Source organism: Sciurus vulgaris (genome assembly GCF_902686455.1).
Source record: "Sciurus vulgaris genome assembly, chromosome: 2".
Classification (NCBI taxonomy): Eukaryota; Metazoa; Chordata; class Mammalia; order Rodentia; family Sciuridae; genus Sciurus; species Sciurus vulgaris.
In genome coordinates, this window is record NC_136462.1 from 189,542,458 (window position 1) to 189,563,691 (window position 21,234).

The 21,234-nt window shown below is 51.9% G+C and overlaps 1 protein-coding gene across 1 annotated transcript in view; it reads right to left on the reverse strand.

Moving 5' to 3' along the window:
• Positions 1–21,234, reverse strand: part of RIMS4 (regulating synaptic membrane exocytosis 4) — a 53,659-nt gene that overhangs the window by 19,655 nt on the left and 12,770 nt on the right. The window lies entirely within an intron of this gene.

Below are 21,234 nucleotides of genomic sequence, written 5' to 3' on the forward strand. Positions count from 1 at the left end.
TTCTGAGTGTCTTTCTTACTGGCTGTTAGACTTCAGGCAAATATTCAGCCTCTCTGTGCCTCCACTTCCTCACCTGGAGAATGGGAGAGCAACGGGTTATCATGAGGATAAAGACTTTGAATTTGGTCCTAACACCGCCTCTCCCCAGCAGCTCACTCTTCACCTCCATCCTATGATCAAACTTCATCTTATCAAAGGCCTTTCCTGACCACCACTGACCACGCCAAAACAGCAGCCCTGGCCACTGCCTGCCATTCTCCGTCCTAAGCCTGCCTTGGTTCCCCCTAGGACAGCTGTTGGCCAGTGTCCTCTGTGAAGAAAGAAGCCCCATGAGGACATGGAACCATGCTCACTGTTAGAAGCCTCTGCCAAGAACAGGGCGTGGCCCGTTGAAGGCGCTCAGTTAGTAACCGCTAAACGAACCAACACCCACCCTGGGGCACTCTTGGCCCTCATGGCCATCCATCGGCAGATGCTACCCTTGTCTCCACTTGAGTGCCAAGGATGAGAGTACAGAGAGGTCAGGGACTTGTCATGACCCTATAGTCAGCAAGGTGGAGAGTGACCAGAGAGGGCCCCACCCCACACCTGCTGGCCTGCTGGTTCATGAGATGCTGTATTGTCCTGTCTGCCCCATGGGGATTGTGGCCTGCACCAGCACACCTCCCATCGGCCTCCTCCTGGCCTCCCCCCACTCCAGTGCTGAGAGGCACGCGTGTGTGCATGCGCGCGTGCGCGCGCGCACACACACACACACACACACACACACAGAGCTGGCAAAGCTGTTGGTTTCCCAGAGGGGTGTCACACGCTCCTGATTCCTGCACGTGTTCACGTTGTTCAGATACACACATGCTGAGTCCTCGGAAAGACACAAGCAGTGCGCGCGCACACACACACGGAGGACTACGCATGCAAAGACAGTGTGAATGCACGTCTGAGTGTGTGCACCCGTGTGTCTCTGCAAGACCGTCTGCCTATCATTCTGTGGCTGAGGCTAAATGTGCACATGTGTACCAGTGTGTGCCACACACACACACACAGAGGCACATGCATTAGAAGTCTATACCCACCCACTGAAGAAGCACACAGAGAGACTGCCACTTGGCATTTGTGTGTCACCTGGGTGTTTCTGAACACGTGGGGGGAGGTGGGTGCTGTCTGTTCCCCTCCATCGCCATTGGTTCTTCCCCAAACTGCATCTGCAGCCGCCCCCACCCCCATTACTGTTCTGTGTTCCTCTGTACAGCAGGTACAGACACACACACACACACTCTCTCTCTCTCAGAAACAGACTTGCAGGCACAGAGTGCCGTCCACATGTGCGCAAACACCCCCACTGGGCACCTCGGGCAGGAGGGCTTCTGACCTCCCGCTGAGCCCTGGGCGGAGCCCCCCTCCACCATCTCCGCCCACGAGGGCTGACAGCTCTCCGGAAGAGGGTGGCGCCCAGCAGAGGAACGCTGGCTCCCCATCCCCGCAGGGCTGAGGAGGAGGCTGGAGTGCATCTCACTTCTGCGGCGTCCTGGGGCCCGGCGGCCATTCACAGCAGTCTCCAGAGCCCCACCGCAGCCCTGGCTCAGCGGGCAGGGAGCCTGGGTTTGCCATCAGCTGGCCCAGGCAGTGACCAGGGCGTCAGCCAGCACAGCCCGGGAGGAGGCTGAGGAGGGGCGTTTGCCACAGTACCTGGCACAGAGCAGTGCTAAACAGGAAGGGGCCAGAGCCACTGCAGAGAGAGGAACTTTCTGACACTCCCCAAGTACATGCTGGCCGGCTGTCCCGCTGACGCCCTCATGCCACTCTCCCCACCTGGTGACCCCTCTGTACCAATCACACCAAAAGCACTCACCTAACCTTGGCAACCTCTGTGGGTCCTCTTTTGCGGACCCAGAGTGTCGGTCCTAATGCTTCCCCAACCCCCTGTCCTGTAACCTCCCCACGCAGACACAGGTGCTGCTCCCTCGTGGCTGAAAGGTGGGTTCTGTTTTGCTCTTCCCACTTCCATAACTCACAGCCTCAGGCCTCCCTCCTGAGAGGAAGGGTCCCCTCTGCCTGGTGAGGCTGACCCAGTCTGTCCTCCCCCTCACTGCCCAGCCTCAACTCGACCTCCTCCTCCTCGCCTGCTCCCCTCTGGGCTCCGTCTCTGCTCTCTCCTTCCTCCTCCAGCCCAGTCAAGGCTCCATGTCTCCCGCCACCACCTTCCACCAACAGGCTGCCTCAGGGACTGGGGTCAGCCCTGTCTCAGACACACCCTGGCCACCTTCTCCTTTCTTGTCCTGCCCGGGTCCCTCACTCACCACCTGCACAGGAATCTTGTCACAGGGTCTGTCTGTCCAGGGGAAATGTCAACTAGCACAGGCTGGCACCCCCAGGAGTCGAAGTTCAAAACTCCTGGCACAGACGGGCCCCAGGGTGGTAACAGAACCCACTCCCCCTCCACGGAAGGATGATGGCTAAGGGACAAGCAAGAGGGTGTGTCACACACTGTTGTCACCACATGCCCGCGTAGGGGCTTGGGGTCTAGGTCCTGTAAACTCTGGGAGTGAGGCTGCCTCGTGTTGGTGGGGCTAGAAGATGGAGCCACAGGCTCGGTTCCTGCCCCGAGAGCTCACTGTTCAGAGGTGAGGCAGCGATAAGCAGATGATCCTGCCGATTAGTCACAAGTGTGCCAAGAGCTTGGACGACCAAGTGCAAGATGTAACGACAGCGCCCGTCAGGGCCGGCGGGGAGGGGGCCAACTCAGGCCACGCTGACTTCATCCTCTGACCCAGAGTCACTTCGGACCCCTCCCCCTTTGACAGCCCTGACAGTGCCTCTGAGAAGGGCACCCCCACCTCCCCGCCCACCCATCCCCGCGCCTCAGGCGCTGGCCAGGTGTCCTGGGCTCTCCCTTGAGAGCCCCTGGTGCTTTCATTCCCCTCAGCAACCGTGCGACTGCCCTTTGCAAAACCAACCCTATGCCCCGGGCTGTCCGTCGCCATGAACCCACCAGAGCGGTAGCCTGCATTCTGGACGCGGCTACCTGGACGAGGAACGGGCTCCTTGGAGTCCACCTGGCCCACACCCAGCCCCACGTCCCCCAGTCAGCCTCTGGCTTCCCGCCAGCCAGCTCAACCTCCCAGGGGCACCGCGGCTCCTTCCTCTCTCATCAGACGCCAGGCCTCACGAAGCCTTTGCCAGCGATGCTCTCAGACCTCACACCCGCCCCTTCCACCCTCACAGCCTCGCAGCCCCTGCCTCAAGCTAGAACCCGTCCCGGCGGCCTCCTCCCCGGCCTCCCTGCTTCCCCCCCAGCCACAAGCCTCCAAGAGAGTGGACCAAGACACTGCAGCCTCACTAGTTCGTTCCACAGCCGTGAAGGTACACGAAGCTGTACGCGGAGGGGCTCCCCACCGGACCGCCTCCCCTAGGAAATGCTGGAACCAGCCGCCCATTGACCTGGGACCAGTTCACTAAACAACACTGTGGTGATCACAGTGAAATGCTGTGTAACGGCCGAAGAGCACCAGCTACATCCACAGGGACAAGGAACGGCTCCCCCAGCATCCTGGCAAGTTAAAAAAGCAGGCTGCAGGGCAGTATGTGAAACATGATGCCATTTTTGTAAAGCTATAGATAGCTGTGTGTGTGTGTGTGTGTGTGTGTGTGTGTGTGTGTGTGTAGAGAGAGCGAGAGCAAGCTTTATCTCATGCCCAGAAAAATCCGGGAGTATGTGAACAGAACCCAGAACCACTCACGGTGAGTAACTGAGGGAGGCCATTAGAGGAGATCTGTGGAGGTCACTTTTTGTGACTCTCTGAAGATCTGAGTAGACAGAGGCGTGCCCAACGCTTAAGTGTAGTGCTTACGAATCTGCACACACCGAGCATGCTGCCCGCACCAAGAGGCAGAAGCAGAGCATTTCTCGGGTCCCAAGGACCCCTGCACCCCACCTTCCACCACCAGCTTGTTCCGAGGGTAGTCACTCTGCTCATCTCTGACGCCACTCTCCAATGCCTGGTTTTGAACGCTATATAAAGAGTGTGGCCTTCTTTTTATTGGCCTGGTTTCTTCTGGTTCATGTCCCACATGAGGTGCGTTCCCGCTGCTTGGGTCACAGGTGCTCGCCATCACAGCTGTGTGGCCTTCCCCTGCAGGAACAGACCTCGGTCTACCCACCCCACTGTGCGGCTGATGGGCTTTTGCTTTTTTCCCCTCCGGTGCAGGATGATGAGGTATACTGCTGCTACGGGTGTCTCTGTGCACACCTTTTGGGGAACCTCCTTACCTGTGTCTCCTGGAAATCTACCTGGGAGAGGAACTGTTGGGTCAGAGGGAGGCATCTGTTCGGCTCTCGGTGACGCTGCCAAAGAGCCGTGCTGGTTTACACTCCAACCAGCACACTGGGAAGGAGAATTTATTCCTCTTTTGTATGCTTCTATGTTACGTGAATATTTTTATAGTTTAATGTATTAATTCCATAATGTAAAATGAAAGTAAAATACAAACAAATTCACAAATAAATTACTGTTTCAATTGGGCCAGGATCTTATTTGAAAACCTCAGAATGACACCTTGTCACCTGCCAGAGGAAGTTCAATCATTGCCCCAAGGCATCCAAGACTGCACTGTCAGTCCTTCCCCATTTGCTCCTGGTCTCCTTCGGTCTCTAGACCCCAATCTGGCAAGTCCCTCACTGCTCCACATCCATCCCCAATAACTGCTTCATCCTGTTTTCTCTCCTTTCCTTGCCTTTCTCATCTCCCCTATCAAAATTCTAACCATCCTCCAGAGTTTAGCTTTAAATAAACCCTACAGCCAGGCGCGGTGGTGGACACCTGTAATCCCAGTGGCTCGGGAGGCTGAGGCAGGAGGATCACAAGTTCAAAGCCAGCTTCAGCAATTTAGCGAGGCCCTAAGCAACTCAGCAGGACCCTGTCTCAAAATAACATACAAGAAAAGACTGGGGATGTGGCCCAGTGGTTAAGCATTCCTGGGTTCAATCCCTGGTACAAAAATAAATAAATAAAGAAACCCTATAATTCATCAGGCACTCCACAACTCCTAGGGCTATGATGAGGATCGAATATATCAGGTGATGTAATAATGTAACAAGGTTTGTCCTCGGAACTTCCTAGGTGGGCTGTGTGGGACACACAAAGCACTCAACAAAGCAACAAAGGTGGCTATTTCCAAAATTATTTGCCTCTGTGCCAGACACTGGGCCAAGGGTTTAACACAGGCATCATTTTACTTACGTCACAACCAACCATGAGATGGTTACAACCTCACTTTACAGAGAAAGAAATGAGGATCAAGAAGGTCAAGGACACACACAGCTACTCAGATCAGAGCTGGATTTCAACCCCAGGTCTTCTGACTCCAAAGCCATGCTTTTAATGAGCCACTAATCCCACTGAGCTCTGCCAGAGTTCAAATACCATCTCTTCCATAAAGACTTTCCTGATCTGCCAGGCGCGGTGGTGCACACCTGTAATCTCAGCAGCTTGGGAGGCTCAGGCAAGAGGATCACAAGTTCAAAGCCAGACTCAGCAAAAGCGAGGTGCTAAGCAACTCAGTGAGACCCTGTCTCTATATAAAATAAAAAATAGGGCTGGGGGTGTGGCTCAGTGGTTGAGTGCCCCTGAGTTCAATCCCCAGTATACCCGCCAAAAAAAAGACTTCCCTGATCTAACTCCTTGGTCCCAGGGACACTCAGCTCACCTCTGTTGGGGGTAATTGGTCCACCTCACCTTGGAACGCAGTGCCCTCAACCCTGCCGGGTCCAGTGACATGCCTCCCCATTCAGCACCAAGGACAGCACCATGCTGCCTGTCCTGCTAAAAGTGAGCTTCACTGAACTAGCTCTAGGCTGTGTCCTGGAGAAGAACACAAATTCCTGGTAAAGAAAACAAGTAAATCTTGCTCAGTTGTTTATTATACCTGAATATAAATGTGTTTAATGTACCTTCTCCCAAAAGCAAGTGTTCATGGGGAGCGGGATAATAAAACGATGATAATGATAAATTATGAGAGCTGATACCATTATTTTTAGCATTTACCCTGCACCAAGCACTATTAGATAAGTAATTTAAGCTCGCTGTAACTCTGACAGGCAAGTGTCCTTATCTTAACAAGGAAACAGGCTCAGAGCAGCTTAGCAACGTGTCCAGAGTTACATCAGACAAGACAGCCAGGTCTGAAACCCAGGTCTGTGTGGAAACAGAGCTATATTCTTACCCACTAGAGGCCCCACAAAGGCGGTGGTGGCAGGAGAGGAAGAGGAGGACAAACAGCCTCTCCGCACTTCTACGCTTCACTGAAGATGAGAATTGCCAGTTTTGTTTCCCAGAGGAGGAGACTGAAGCTGAGAGGTACCGTGACCCACTCCAGGCTGCCAAGCCCTAAAAGCCTATCCATGTCCGTGATCAGCGTGTGATCCCATCTCCACGAGGTCAACTGCATGCAGGTCCATGCAGCAGCCTGCGACACACCCCAGATACAACGGCTCAGGTGACTGGGTTCTTCGAATCCAGGATGATAGACACTCCAAAGCCCCAGCCTCACTTCCTCTTTTTCCCATGGTCAACATCTCCCTGGCCCTATTATTTCCAGTGACTTCAGCCTCCCATGCCCCCTTGCCCAGGTCTTGAAATTCAGAGGGCTGAGGTCATCTACGAGCACTCAGGCCTCCAAAGTCCCAATGTCACCTCTGACTGCACCTCCAGAGTCCCAATGTCACCTCTGCCCTCCAAAGACGGGCAGAGAAAGCCCAAACCCTGAGAGCCCTATCTTCTCATTTTCTCCCTAGAGCTATCAGTGTCTACCTTCTGTTAAAAATGAGAGAAGATTCCATTTGGAGGGAACTCAGGAGTCACCCAGGGCAACACCTTCACTGTGCAGAGGACAAGAGGCGTGTGTTGATGACCACACTGGTGTAAGAATTCAGGTCCCCTGCCCGCCAACCTCTCCATTCCTTTCACAGTCAACAGCCCTTCACCAGCATTTCTGGAACATCTTCAGGAGGCAGCAGAGCCCTAGAACCAGAGGCCTGGATCATGGCTGCAAACCCACCCCAGTCACTCCGTGAGCTGTGCCGTCTTGGGCAGCTGCAGCTCTCTGTCTTGGTTTCCTCTTCTGTGCTAACTGGCATCCCCACCATGAAGGTGTTCATTTCTGCCAACTCTCCTCCCCATGGCCTGCGTGAGATTCTAAACCTCCATCCTGAGCACGTCATCTCTTTGATTAAGAGCTTCTGATGGTGCCCCACTGCTTGCAAAGGCTTTAACACACTGCCTTTCTGACCTGGTCCCAATTCACAAGTCCAGCCTCATGGATCTTCTCCCTCCTCCCTTTCCCCCAGTGTGCTCCACATTCTATTTACACTGAATAGCTCCAAATAGTCCATGAGACCAGCCACCCCCCAAAGTTCTTATCCATCATCTTGCACACAAAAGTCTCAGCATTCTCTTCTATTCCAGAGAAAGATATTTTTAAAACAACCACTGAATTACAGAATACACACAGAAAACCATACGACTGCCTAGCACACAGCTCCATGAACACCACACAGGGCGCTCATCTATGAAACCAGCCCCAGGTCAGCAAACAGCACTACCAACAGCCCAGAAGCCCCTGTGCCCTCTTCCAGCTTCTCTCCCTCCAAGAGTAGCACTGTCCTGACTTCTAAGAACACAGACCTGGCTGCCTTGTGTCTTGCTTTTAGCACACAGAACCATCTGGTCTGAATTCCTGTGTCAGGTCCATTTCCTGCAGCCTGGGGTTTGTGAGGTTCATTCACACGGACTGTTTCAATGTAGCTCATTCATTCTCCTGGCTTCATTTTAGTCCATTGTATGAATATATCCAAAAAAATTTCATCTACTCTATTGTTGATGAGCATTTGGGTGGTTTCCATATGGAGACACTGCAAACAGCTTTGGCAAAAACATTCTTGTTTGTGTCTGCATGTGCACACGTCTTCTGGGCAAAACCTAGGACCGAAGATGCTGGGTCAGTGGTCTCACATTTCAATGATTTTAAAGAGGCCAAAGCTGACTGGTACAGTCAGCACAGTGGGTTATCCTCCCTCCGGAAGCAATGGTCTAAAGAAATGTGTCTCAGGACTGGAAGTATTTTGGGAAGAAGGATGATGGAGAGACTGTTGGTGTACAGTCTACCTGGCTCACATTATTGTCCAAATGTAGCGTTTGTTAAGCGAAGGCACAGAGAGCAGACAGCATCCCAAACAGCAGAGGAAGGAGTGAAAAGGGCCTGGAACACAGGTGGCATTTAATAAATGCTGGCTATTAGGGTTAACCCATTTAAGGGCTAAAGGTCAAGGGCTCACCAACGTCACCGCTAATACACTGTCATTGTCTCATCAATGCAGTTTCAACACCTCCCAAATTAAGATGTGAATGACAACCAATGGTACCTCAGAAGTTGTCACTTGCTACTGAAGGCCTCTCAGACACCATTAAGGGCAATAGCCAAATAGCCAGAGGCCACAGAAACCGTCCGTGGTGCTGACCAGGGGTGGCGCCTGGGCCTGGCTCTTTGAACAAGGAGGCATATCCCCATCTCATGTGCTTTTTTTATTTTTATTTTTTTTGAATTACAATAATTTTATTTATTGTATATGTGAGTGAATGCTTATTCTTGGGTCTTGGTAATACTGAATTATTTATGAAATATTTATTTCAAATGTCTATTATTGCACAAGTAATATAGAAGAATATTATCATATTTTTTCAATTTTTAAAAAGCTATTAAGTGAGCTGTTACTATTGGTAAGAAAACTACCTTAGATTTATATATATTTTTTTTTCCTATTTTGATGAAATTGGAGAATATCATGCTAAGTGAGATAAGCCAATCTCACATGCTTTTAAAACACAATTCCTTCCCACCAGCTTGTGGATGCCTGAAATTCCACTCTCAACCAATCAACCTTCCACATAAAGACACAGACTCCACGTACAAAGCTGGACCAGAGCCTAGGAGAGGTGTTCACGTTCGTTCCTTCACTCAATCCTTAACCACCAGTGAAAGTGTATCGTCTCCATTTCACAACAGAGAGCTAACAGTCAGGGGTGGCTGTGCCTGCCTAGATGGCGGAGGGCCAGGTGGCACACGATCTTGGTTCCATGCAGACCTGAGTAAGCTTTGCCTCTTAGGCTGGGGGAAGATGAAAGCCTCAGACCCCTTCCCAAGACCATCTAGAGAAGAAGAGGGAGAGGTCACAATGTCAGAGAGAGAAAATGGGTGGAAGCCACAGAGGCAGAGGCAGCGTGATGAGGACTTGGAACACTCAAGAAGCAGAGGGGTGGTTTTGAGAGGGTTCGCGGGGGGGATGTGTCCAAATATGCTCTGCAACTCTAAAGGGTTTTGCCCTGGAAGGAACCAATAAAAATGTGCACTGACTGAGCTCATTTCTTACACCATGCTTTTCTTGGTGCTGAGAATTCAAATAAGACCGTCTTCGTCCTTTAGGAGCTAACAGGTAGTGGAGGGGGAAGGGGAGATGAGACAGGTAAGTAATTTTCATTCATTCCACAATCTCTTTACTAATTACCTATTCAGTGCCACAGCCTGTGCTGGAGTCTCATAACACAAGTGATTTAAACCCAGACTTTGCTGAAACTCTCAGTCTACCAGAAGAGGCAGACAAGTAAAGGGGCAATTATAATCCAAGGTGTTATAATTACAAAGTAGTAGAGTTTGAGGGTGGAGATAGACGCGGAATATTATGGGGGCTGCAGAGAGTGATAATTAATCCAGCGCTGCAGGTAGAGCAGGCTCCGGGCTGTAAGCAGCATTGTTTCAATGCTGAATTACACTTAATTGCAAATAGAATAATCTTTCACATGCAAGTGCTACCTTCTAGTACAAGTGAAGGTTATGTTGACAAATGGAAAATGTGCAGAGAGAAGGCAAAAAACGTCAACCACAAATGAAGTGAAGGGTGGGAAGAAGTTCTGAATGTTAAAGTAAATGTGCCTGGGCTAGGGGAGGGCCTGTGCTCAGCAGGGGTGCCAGGGCAAGTCGCCACTCTGCTCCAGCCAACTTGGGAAGACCTTCTAGAGAAGACCTTCTAGGCTATCACTGGAAGGAGGACATCACAAATGGCTGCTTTCCCCCAGGAACCATTCCTACCAGGATTTGGGACCAACTGTACATGCTCTGGATGAAGCTGAGTTGTGGGCAAAAGATACAATGTACAGCCCCATCTGGCATGGAAAGGCTTCGGATGCACACAGCACTCAAGACTTCCAGGATTTGCCCCAAACCTATACTATGAGTCTGATGTCATGCACACACCAGGTGTGCCATCTACACCGGATTACTCACCCGTCACCAAACACAGCCCACGAACTTCCGTCTTCTTAAGAGCACAGGCTCTAATGCCTAAGTAACCGGGTTTGGGACTTGAAGCATCACCCTGTCACTTTCTGAGCAAGCTAAAGAAAGTTCCTGAACATATGTGAGCCTCAGTTTCCTTATAACTTAGAAAGAGCATAACCCGCCACATTCATAAGGACTAAATGTATTAGTCAGGTCTCACTAAGTTATGCTGTGGTAACAAGTGACCCCAAATTTCAGGGGTTTACAGGACAAAGGTTTATTTCTTGCTCATATTAAGCATGCCTTATAAGTTAGCCGTGGCTGTGCCCCATGAATTCTTCTGGCATCCAGGGTGAAGAAGTGAGTCTTACCTGGGACATGCTATTTCCATGGTGGAGAGGAAATAGGAATGATGAAGCCACTACACTGCTCTCTATATATTTTTCAAATTTCTAAAACCATGTTTAAAAAGAAGTATGGCCCCTAATATGCCAAAGGTATAGGGAGGTGGGGAAGTTGGAAAGAAAACTCTTCCAGTCACCAAATGATTTCTTATTATAAGGCAGCATGTTAGCCCATTTTAGCACAGATACACCCTAACTATGAAATAAACCCTGTCCCTTGTGGGGCTGAATTCAATGACAACATCTGTCCAGTGCCTGTCACAAGATAAGGGCACTCAGTAAAGTATAGCTACTATTACCAACAATACTCAGAGACAGACGATAGGGTCTCCAATGCCCACAAACTCTCAGAAAACTGAGGCTCTAAGAGCTGACACAGATTGCCAAGGAGTCCACAGGAAGTATGTGGCAGAGGCAGAGGCAGAATGCCAAATGAGACCATCAGAGCTGAACACAAGTGTTCATGACAGCAGTAGGCACAACAGTCAAAAGGTGGAAACAGCCCGAATGTCCACTGACAGGTGAATGCACACACGTACGTGGTGTACACATACCGTGGAATATTATTCGGCCATAAAAAGGAATGAGGTAGTGCATGTTACAGTAGAGACGGACCTTGGCAGCATTACACCAAGTGAAAGAAGCTAACTGCTAAAAACTTCTGTAACTCTATTTATATGAAATATCCATCACAGGCAAATCTATTCCAATAGAAAGCAGACTGGTGATTTCCAGGGTTGTAAGTGAGGGAGAACAGAAAGTGATTGCTAATGGTTACAGGGCTGCTTTACGGGGTGACAAAAATGTTCTGCCATTGATTAAGATGGTGACTGCCCAACTTGGAACACACGAAAGCTCACTGAACTGTACCCTTCAAATAGGTATAGGATACATGAGGCGTGTCTGCATAAAGCTTTTATATTATGTAAATACACCAATCTCAGTTCATAACCCCCTATGGGTCTCCAACACTACACAGACCCTGAGGGTCAGGGAGCAAGTACTGTGGGGGTGGGGAAGGCTTCTGCAGGGGAGAGGCAGGGAGGCTGCAGACCAGACAGAGGCCCACAATGAAGCCTGAGGCACACAGGAAATGGGATGGGGCGGCGTGGGCTGGGGAAGAAGGAAGGTACTTCTCCCAGCCCCACCAGGCCAAGCCTTCTGTCTTTCTGTGCCCCTGGCTCCCCACCACCAGCTTCTCCAACCGACACAGGGCCAGCTTCCTCCAGAGCCTGACGGACCTGGAGAAGAAGAGGGGACCGTTAAGAGCCCTTGGCTGCAGCACTCACCAGAGCAAATCCCCACAGAGGGGCTGCCCTCAGCACAGAGCGCTGGCCTTAAGCAGCACGTTCCCTGTCAATTTCTTCCACATCCCCAAACCAGACCCTCTCCCAACTACACTGCAGAACAACAGCTCACCAGTGCCAACCAAGACTTCCCAAGGGTAAAATTCCACATACCTGCCTGATCCACCCTGGGGTCTCCTACTCCTTGGATAGGAAGCACCATCTTTTATCTTCAGTTTAAACAAGTACCTGCTCTGACCTGGCTTCCACACAGCTGCAGAGCAGCCGGGCCCCATCTTGGCTACGGAGCCTGTTTCTTTGCACTCTCCCAAATGAAGGCAGGGCCCACCCTACCTTGCTGTAGACTGGTGAGGGTGCCTGGCCATACAGAAATGGAGGCTGGGTGAGTTCCAGTCTGTGCCTCTCAAACATTCAGGTGCAAATGCACCTCCCCACCAGGAATCTGCCGAAATGCAGATTCTGATTCTTTAGGTCTGGGTGTGGCCTGAGAGTCTGCCTCTCCAAAGGCTTACAGGGGAGGCCAAGGCTGCAGTGTGGCCCACGTACTGAGCAGCAAGACTCACTCTTTTCGCTGATTTCTTCATCTTTCTTGGCCATGCAAGGAGCCTCTAGAGAGCTGATGAAAGCTTTCTCTCTCCTTAGAAAAGAACCTGCTGGCACATACACACAATATGTTGCAGAAAACTTGCGGCTTGTGGTCCATGGGTTAAAAGCCATTCACACACACACACACACACACACACACACACACACACACACACACACGAACCTTAGTTCTGGTGGAAAAGAGGATGCAATGAGGGGAGGGAGCCACAGTGGGAACTCAGAACCCCTGGGTCTGGTCCCAGCTCCATTACTGACTTCCACAGTGACATAAGATGCTGAGCTTCAGTTTCCCCACCATGAAGGGATGGTCTAGATTGGAGAAGATAAATAGCTTCTCTCTCTCTTTTTTTGCCAACTCTGGTAGCTGTTGCCTGAAATATCCCGTGTTAAGAATTCTTAGACTGTGTCGACTTGGCAGAAAAGGGTGTCATGATTGATTGGTGACGCCTGCCATGGTCCCAGGACTGGGTGCCTTGATTGATTGGTGATGCCTGCCAAGGTCCCAGGCCTGAAGAATGATGGGGCTTCCTGCCAGATGTCTGCCTACCCCAGAAAGCCTTCCAGCTGTGACATCCTCAGCTCCTTCAGAGTCAGGCCAGATTGAGGAAAGGGAGGACTGCACTTGTCCTCAAGGGGGCGGGAAGGGCTAATTTCTGAAGCTGCTGCATTCTCAAGTCTGGGCCCTGAAGCCCCTCTGAGAAGAGGTAACAGCATCCTTGCTTGGTGGCAGAGGACAGCGTGTCCTTGCACTCCCATCCTTGGCTATTTTTAACTTCAAGGACAGAGGCTCAGGCAGAAGCTGAAATAGAGAAGGGCCACCCAGCCCCCGGAGGGAGGGGAAGCAACGGTCTCCCATCAGTCCCAAGTTGCTCGTGGTTGGCCAGGTGGGCGGCAAGGCGAGCTGCCAAGGCACAGGAGTGTCCTCACCTCAGGTGTGACTCCCCATGACTCTGTCCCACGCTTCCCCGCAGGGCCAGCCGCCCCTCCTTGGCACCTCCAGACTCTCCTGCAGGTCCTACCCCGATGCCTCCTGTGTTTGCTCCTTCATGCAAGGGGTCCACATGTATGTGTGGCCCTTGTCCTGGTGCTGAGGACACAGCACTGAGCAAACAGGTGAGCCCCTGTCCCCTGAGCCCTTCCTTTCCTGCGTGGCAGAGAGCAGACAGCATGGCAGCCCAGCCAGTAGCTCCAAGGGTGGGAAGAGCTTGGAAGGGACCCTTCCACGGTCACCCTTTCCCACGAGCAAGAACAGGGACAGTAGGTTCTATCGTTAGAACCTACGGAGGACCTTCCCGGCACAGGGTGGCCAGGGAGACCTCGCCACGAGGTGAGTACGTGAAGGAGCCCGTGGCAGTTCGGGGAACGTGTTCCCAACACGGGAAAGGAACCCAAAGGCCCCGCACGCTTTATGTCTGGTTTGTTCAATGAGCAATAAGGAGGCCGGAGCGGCTGAGCAGAGGGGAGGCAGTCCAGAGGAGGTTGGAGGCCCAGCGGGCAGACTCCGGGAGACACTCAGCCCTGGCACCAGGCTGCCACACAGTGGCTGGAACCACAGTTATGAGGATGGTGACACTGGTAATGACGGTGGCAACGATGACAAGAGCAGACAGCACTCACTGGGCACAGGTGCCACACGGCATGATTCACATGAATCGTGCACTAAATCCCCATGGCTCAGGCGATCAGTCCTACCGCATCCCCATTTCACAGACGGGAAGGCTACAGTTCTACCTGGTTTATGCAGCCAGGGGGTGGCAGAGCTGGGACACTGGCAATCTGAGGTCGGAGTCTGCTGCCTTCCTGAGTCACCCAGTCCCACCCCACATGCACAGTGGGTACCAGTTTCAGAGTTCTTAAACTCTGACATGCCTGCCCCCCTCAAAAATTTATTGAGAGCTGGTTTTCCCCAGAAAATAAAATTTGGTATTCCCCAGGGTGAAAAAAATACACATGTTGCCCAATAACATGGTCACTAGCCACATGTGGCCACTGACGTTAATCAAACTTACAGAATCTGGCGCCCAGTAGCACTAGCGACATTTCAAGAGCTGAACGGCCACCCATGGCAGAGGCCACTGTTTTGGACCATAAATGTGGAATGTTCCCCTCACTGCAGACATTTCTACTCGATGGCGCTGGTCTAGAACGGGGTCTCATGACTCCAATCTTAGATCTCCACCTTCAGGGGCTACTAGAATTAGATTCAGCCAAAAAATGAAGTGGAGCACAAAGGAAGACGAGATCCTGAGAGACAGAGCTCAGAGAAGGGCCCACAGGAGAGCAGCCTAAGTCTACATCTTGCACAGGACAGAAGATGTGGAGCCACTGCACTGGCCTGAGACCCCCCTGTCCAGCAATGACCCACGCGGGTGTCTGACCACAGGGAGTCTAGCTAAGGTAACGTCCTCATTTCCTTGCTGATGTCTGAGGTTGCTTTACCAGGGGACAGGGCCTTTCATCCAGTGACAACAGAGAAGGCCACACAGCCCACTCCCCGGGAGAGAGCACAGTGGTCCAAAATCCCTCGGTTTCCTTAGCTGGAAAGGAGGCCACAAGCAGGGGGCATTCGCAGTTAGCCAGGGCCAGCCTTGGACCCCGCCATTCCAGTGGGCCTCGACCTGGGCACAGGCCATGACTCGGGTGGAGTGGGGATGCGGACAGTGGACTAGGTTTTGGCTGCATCTGCAGCTGGCAGGGCAGACATGAGGCTCAGACTGCACTAGGTCTGCAACCCAGCCCTGGAGAGCCGGCTGAAGCACCAGGTCACCCGTGCTCCCTGGTGACACCTTTCTGTCCCAAGGCTTCATGACTAGATTTCTCTGGTGGCCCAGACGGTTGTCACTGAACTGCCTGGCAGTTTAGAGGGAACCATGGAGGCTGAGGCTGAGGGAGCCCCATCTCCAGGCAAAAGGGTCTGCTCCTCCCGCCCTTCCCACCTCCTCCCTCACACACATTGTTGCAAGTCTGCTAAAGATGGAAGCAAGGAAGAGTGCCGGGTGGAAGCACTAAATCCCCTTCCCATCTGCCAGTTTAGTGAGCATCAGAACCCCCCCGATTTCCTGACCTTTATCTTCTTACCAGCGAAATTTCACTACCTTCCCTGTCAGCATTGTAAAGATCAAAGAATCCTAAAAACCCTGACGACACTGTCACTAAGTGAGGACTTTGTCATCACCTCAGGCCCATCATCTGGAGTGAGGCTGGGCGTGTATTCAGTTCTCAATAAAAACCTCTTGAATGTTGAATTTACCAGGCAGACGTCTCACAGAAGAGCAAGAGGATGAACAGCCATAAATCACTGAGAAATGAGTGCCTTCCTCCTGCACTGGGCCCCTCTCACGTGTCACTGAATCCTTCCAACGACCTCAGAGGTTAAGTACCATCACCATCTCCATCGACAGCATGCGACACAGAGAGGTTAGGCCATTTGTTTAAGAACAAATAGGGTGGGATAAAAAGACAGAGACAGAGGGAGGGAGAGTAGAGGCTTAAACTCAGGTTCTGTCTGAATTTAAAATGTGTATTTTTTGCCTCCCAGATTAAATACTCTGTGGCCAACAGGGATGAGTACGAATATTGGTCACTGACATCATCACTGTGCTAGGACTAACACTGAAGGTGACTCTGGCACAGGGGAAGGGACTTTCTGCAGCCCCGCTGCCTGATGATGGAAGAATGACCCCCACTTTCAAGAGGCTGTGAGTCTCCTCCTCTATCCAAGGGAGACAGCTCCCATTCAGGAGGGAGACAGGAATGGGGACTAAGGTGTGGTCCCCGGATGGAGACTGGATCGGCACACTGAATCCCAAGTGTGGCTGCTCATCAGCATCAGCTGGGAGCATGTGAAGAAACAGATTTCCAGGCTCCACTGGAGATTTTTAATGAAGTGATCTGGGAAGGGCTCAGGATCTGAGTTCGAGTCAGAAAAGCCTGCGCAGGGCTGGGGTTGTGGCTCAGGGTGGAGCGCTTGCCTAGCATGTGTGAGGCCCTGGGTTCCATCCTCAGCACCACATAAATAAATGAGTAAAATAAAGGCCCATCAACAACCAAAAAAAAAAAGAGAAAAGCCTGTAGAGAGCAGGTGGAGAATCACCTCCTCGCCAGAGACGCTGGATCCCAGAAGTCTCGGGAGCCACCGACGGAACCCTGGACATGCACTCAGGTAACATGCCATCTGCTTAACAGCAGCAAGGCTGGCTCCAGTCAGGCCCTGTGTAAGCATGACACCTCCCAGGCCACCTCCTCCCTGGGCTCCTTCCTCCTCCTTCCCTTCCTCAGAGCTCCTCCCAGAAGTCTTGCCCATCTGCAGAGCTGGGAACCCCTCCGTGTGCTTCCACACCAGGAAAGATCCTCACCTGTGGACACCCATGTCCATGTCCACCCGCCCCCACCATGGTACTCTGCGAGATGGGGCCTGGCCCAGGGTAGGTGCTCAGTAACTACCTGCTTTACTCTGTTTAGGATGGACAGAGGAGGCCGTGAGGAAAGCAGCCACTGCAGAAAGGAAGTAATCCAGGTCACCAGGTTGGGAGGAGACAGAACCTACAAACGCTCCGCCACCGTGCAGAAGAGGCTCGGGCTATTTATAGCTCACAAGCCTTCTGCTTCTTGCATTGAAATGCAGGGCCAGGCACGGAATAAAATCCTGGGGAGGTCTGTCAGTTTTAAATTTTATTCACTCATTTATTTATTTATTTCACAAGAAGAGGGGTGGAAAAACAGGGACAAAATGAACCAAGGCCATGAGGAGCAGTGGCCTCGTGCTGTCCCTGGGTCTGCCTGGCCAAGTCTATGGACCACGGATGGATCACATGCAGTTCCAGACCTGATCCTCGAAATCTCAGTGTCCCTGTGGAGACCAGCCTGTGAAGGTCTTTTTAAGGTGATTTTTAATGGTAGCGTCAGTTTACAAAATAGCATCACAGTGCGGCCCTGGTTTGGTTTAAACATGTGTTCCTATGCGCTCACGTGCGCACGCACACTCCTGGGGAGAAGCAGCCCAGTGGTTAACATTTCGCTTTTGGACTCCAGAATTGGAGTTGTTTGCTTTCGTGTGCTTTCTCCGTAGTCTTCCCAAATTTCCGCCATGGCTACACGTAGCACAGACTCAGGGTGTGAGACCCCAGGAAACCAGCACTGCCATTTGCTGGCTGGGTCGCCTGGGGAGTTATCGCATTTCCTCACCTGGACAATGGAATGAGCAACAGGACCCTTCCCAGATGTCTGCCCTGAGGACCACGCGAGGTAACTCGCAGGCTGCCTCAGCATCCCGAGCACGCACGTACGTGTGCAGCTGGTGGAACAGAACAAGCGCTTGTAACTGGCAGAAGCGCAATATTGTTTTCAAAAGTTAAAATGATAAATGGCGACTCTGCCACTCCTGCGTGTAAAGGCCACAGGAAGTGGCAGGCTCACGGGCTGGAGGCCCAGAGGCCCAGTCCAAATGAACCGGCCTGAAAATGCGTGAACGCCCTGCTCTTCCCCTCGCACCTCAGTTTTCTGACTTTGAAGACATGATGAGGGTGGATATTAGGTCCCACTCCTCTTGGCAGAGGCCTACGGGCCTAAAGATGATGATGTAACTCTGGTCTTCAAGAAGGAGCCGGTCCTGAACAGCACTGGGGCTTCCCCGGCCCGCCCACCCCTTTCCGGGCCCCACTTCCTCATGCACCTACTTTGCCCCCAGAAGACATAAATAAGCTCCCCTTGACCTCATGGGAACCCCCAGTGCCCTGAGCACCTTGGTGGTACTTGTCACTTCCTCCTGAATGGGTCCCCCAGTTACTTGCTCTGTTTGGCTTTGCTCCTGGGCTGAGGGGGGCCTGGTCCTACTGGGCCCCACACCTTCAGGACCCAACACACTGGAGAAGGCCGGAAAACACCTGCTGACTGCATAAAGGATGCGTCTAAAATTGACGAGGGGCAGTGCAGAGCCGTGGCTGGGCTTACAGACTCAAGTGCCACACTATGTGCGGCCCCAGGCCGGAGACAAACCTGTCCTGTTTCTTCACCTGTACAATGGGTACGACGGTGTGCTCCCCCGAGTCTGACATCACAACTGCTTAACCCTGTGAGGAGCTCAGAGCACTTGGCACAAATGAAACACAACAGACATCTCTAGCACAATGAGGATGAGTATTAAACAGGCCAAATGCGTCATGATCAGCTCAAGAGTCCAGAGTCGGCACCGTCCCTTCGGGTCTCACCATGGCTCCTGCTGGTTCAGGTCTGAGGGGTGCTGTGAACTCGCAGGCAGGGTGCACCCCAAACAAAGGTGCCCAGTTAAGGGTGGGAACCAGGCAGAAACACAGCCTTCCCCTGGCCAAGCTGTCACCCTGCTGCCTCTGGGAAGGCGGAGAGTCCCAGCTCATCGTCCCACACATGGTGATGCTCTTCAAGCTCAGGGAGGGGAAGAGGTACCTTCCTCTGACGTGCATGAAGGCGACTTCTATCTGGGACCAGGTCATAGGTCGTGAGGGGAAAGGCCATCCCTGGGTTCGCTGGCTCTCTGTTCAAAGGGTGATGCAAAGGCCCTCCCTTCATATGCTGGGGCCCCAGGCAAGAGTTTAAATGAGCTTCTCACGCTTATTCTAAATATTTAAAAGTTACAAATCAGGGCTATTGAATAAAATATGTTCTATTCTATTCTGAGAAATATGCCTTCATAATGACCTTGAAGGCCAGGACTGGCTCCTACTTAGAATCATCAGAGTCCGTAGCTGAACATGGAGTGGGGAGAGAGCAGCTCTCAGGCACTGCCCACCCTCCTCCTCCTCGCCCCTGACCCCACATCAAGGGGGCTGCTCTGCACTTATGTGCTATTCTCACCTCCACCCTCAGATCATCCACCACGACACCAGCAGTCGATGGGGTTCAGAGAAGGTCTGAACAGACCCCGGAAGCTGGCTCAAAGCCATCTGGGCAGGGAATGCCAGGGCCACCATACCTGGACCATGGCCTAGCAGGGGAAGCATGTCCCTTCCCCACTCAGGGTCCTCACTGTCTCCTGCCCCACCATGCAAGAAGGGATCTGGCTGGAGGGCCAGAGAGCAGCCTGGGGATGCTAGTGACCTGAATCAGGCCCCTCCTGCCCCGGTGGAGAGGCAGGACCAAGGTGGCACAGGGTTCTGCCAACAGCCAGCTCCACCATCCACCAGCCAGGCCATGAGAAAGTTCATAAGAGCCTGACACAAGTCAATTCTTTCAGACCATGTGGCCCAATTTCTACAGATTTACCTACTGCTTGAGGGTGAGGTAGCCATGAAGCTTCTCACGCTTTCTTCCGGGGCAGCCCTGGGCATCTGCAGCACAGGGGCCACGCTAAGCCTCTGCCAGGGCTAGAGTCATACAGTCAGGGTCAAACCCTCCAACCCCGAACCTTAACTGAAGAGTGGCTTTCCTTTATTTTTTTATTTTAATTTTTTTTTTTTTTTTTTTTTTTTTTAAGACTGAGACATTCACCTCTGGAGAGAAATTATGGGTTTCAGGAGTTCTTGACAAAGAGCTCCATTCCAGAAATGTAAAGCCGGCATTTTAAATTTGGTTCTTATTCACTGCTGGAAAGTATTAGAATGAAGATTACAAATTTAATAATGTAACACGGCAGGAACTGGCCCGGCCTCATCTCCAGGAGAGTAATTTGTTCCTGCCTTCCAGCCGGCACTTCCCAGCCTCCCATCACCAGACCAGCCTGGTGACACAGTCCTGACTTGTCTCTGGTGCTCTGGCCCATTCAGCCAGCCTGGAAGCCAGACCATCCACACCCTGATCTGAGGACCCCAGGCTGCTACCATCAGATCTGAGAAGAGCTGCTGTGTCCAAGAGGAGCTGTCCTGGGCTTCTGGGCTCTTTCCTTCCCTGCTACAAACACAGAGGTCTTTAAAGACTTGCAAATCCCAAATCTGAGTCTTTCTCTTCCCTGCTAAAAACCTAACAGGGTCTCCGATTATCCTGCTCCAGTGCAAGATCCTTGACTTTAATCATATGCTCCTTTCCCTGGATTTTTTCAAAAGGCCATGTCCCTTTCCCACCTCAGGGCCTTGGCACAGCTGCTGACAATAACAAGAGCTAATATTTATTGAGCACTATGTGCCAGGCATCAGGCTAAGGGCTGCAGAGATGTCCTCTCATCCGAACCCTGTGAGGTGGGCAGCAGGGACCCGTGATTAAGCTCAGACTCCAGAGCCAAACAGGCAGATTGGAATATTGGCTCTGACCCCTACTGTGTGATTTCAGGCAACTTACTTAGCCTCTCTGTGTCTTAGTTTTCCCCATCTATAAAATAGGAATAGTGATAGTATCTACCTGGGAGAGTTGTGGGGCTCGAATGAGTTAACAGAGGCGAAGCATCAGAACATGGGAGAATAGTACCGTGTGAATAGGGCTAATTACCATTATCCCTCCTTTACAGAGAGAAACAGAATCACCCTGAGCGGCAAAAAACATAGTTACCCACCACCAGCAGGAGTGTGGTCCCACTGAGGCCTCCACTCTTACCATGATGGTCTCACTGCAGAAAACACAGAAAATAAACTAGAAAGCAAAGAGTTACTGATGATTCTTATACACAGAAGCAATTATAGTTAACATGT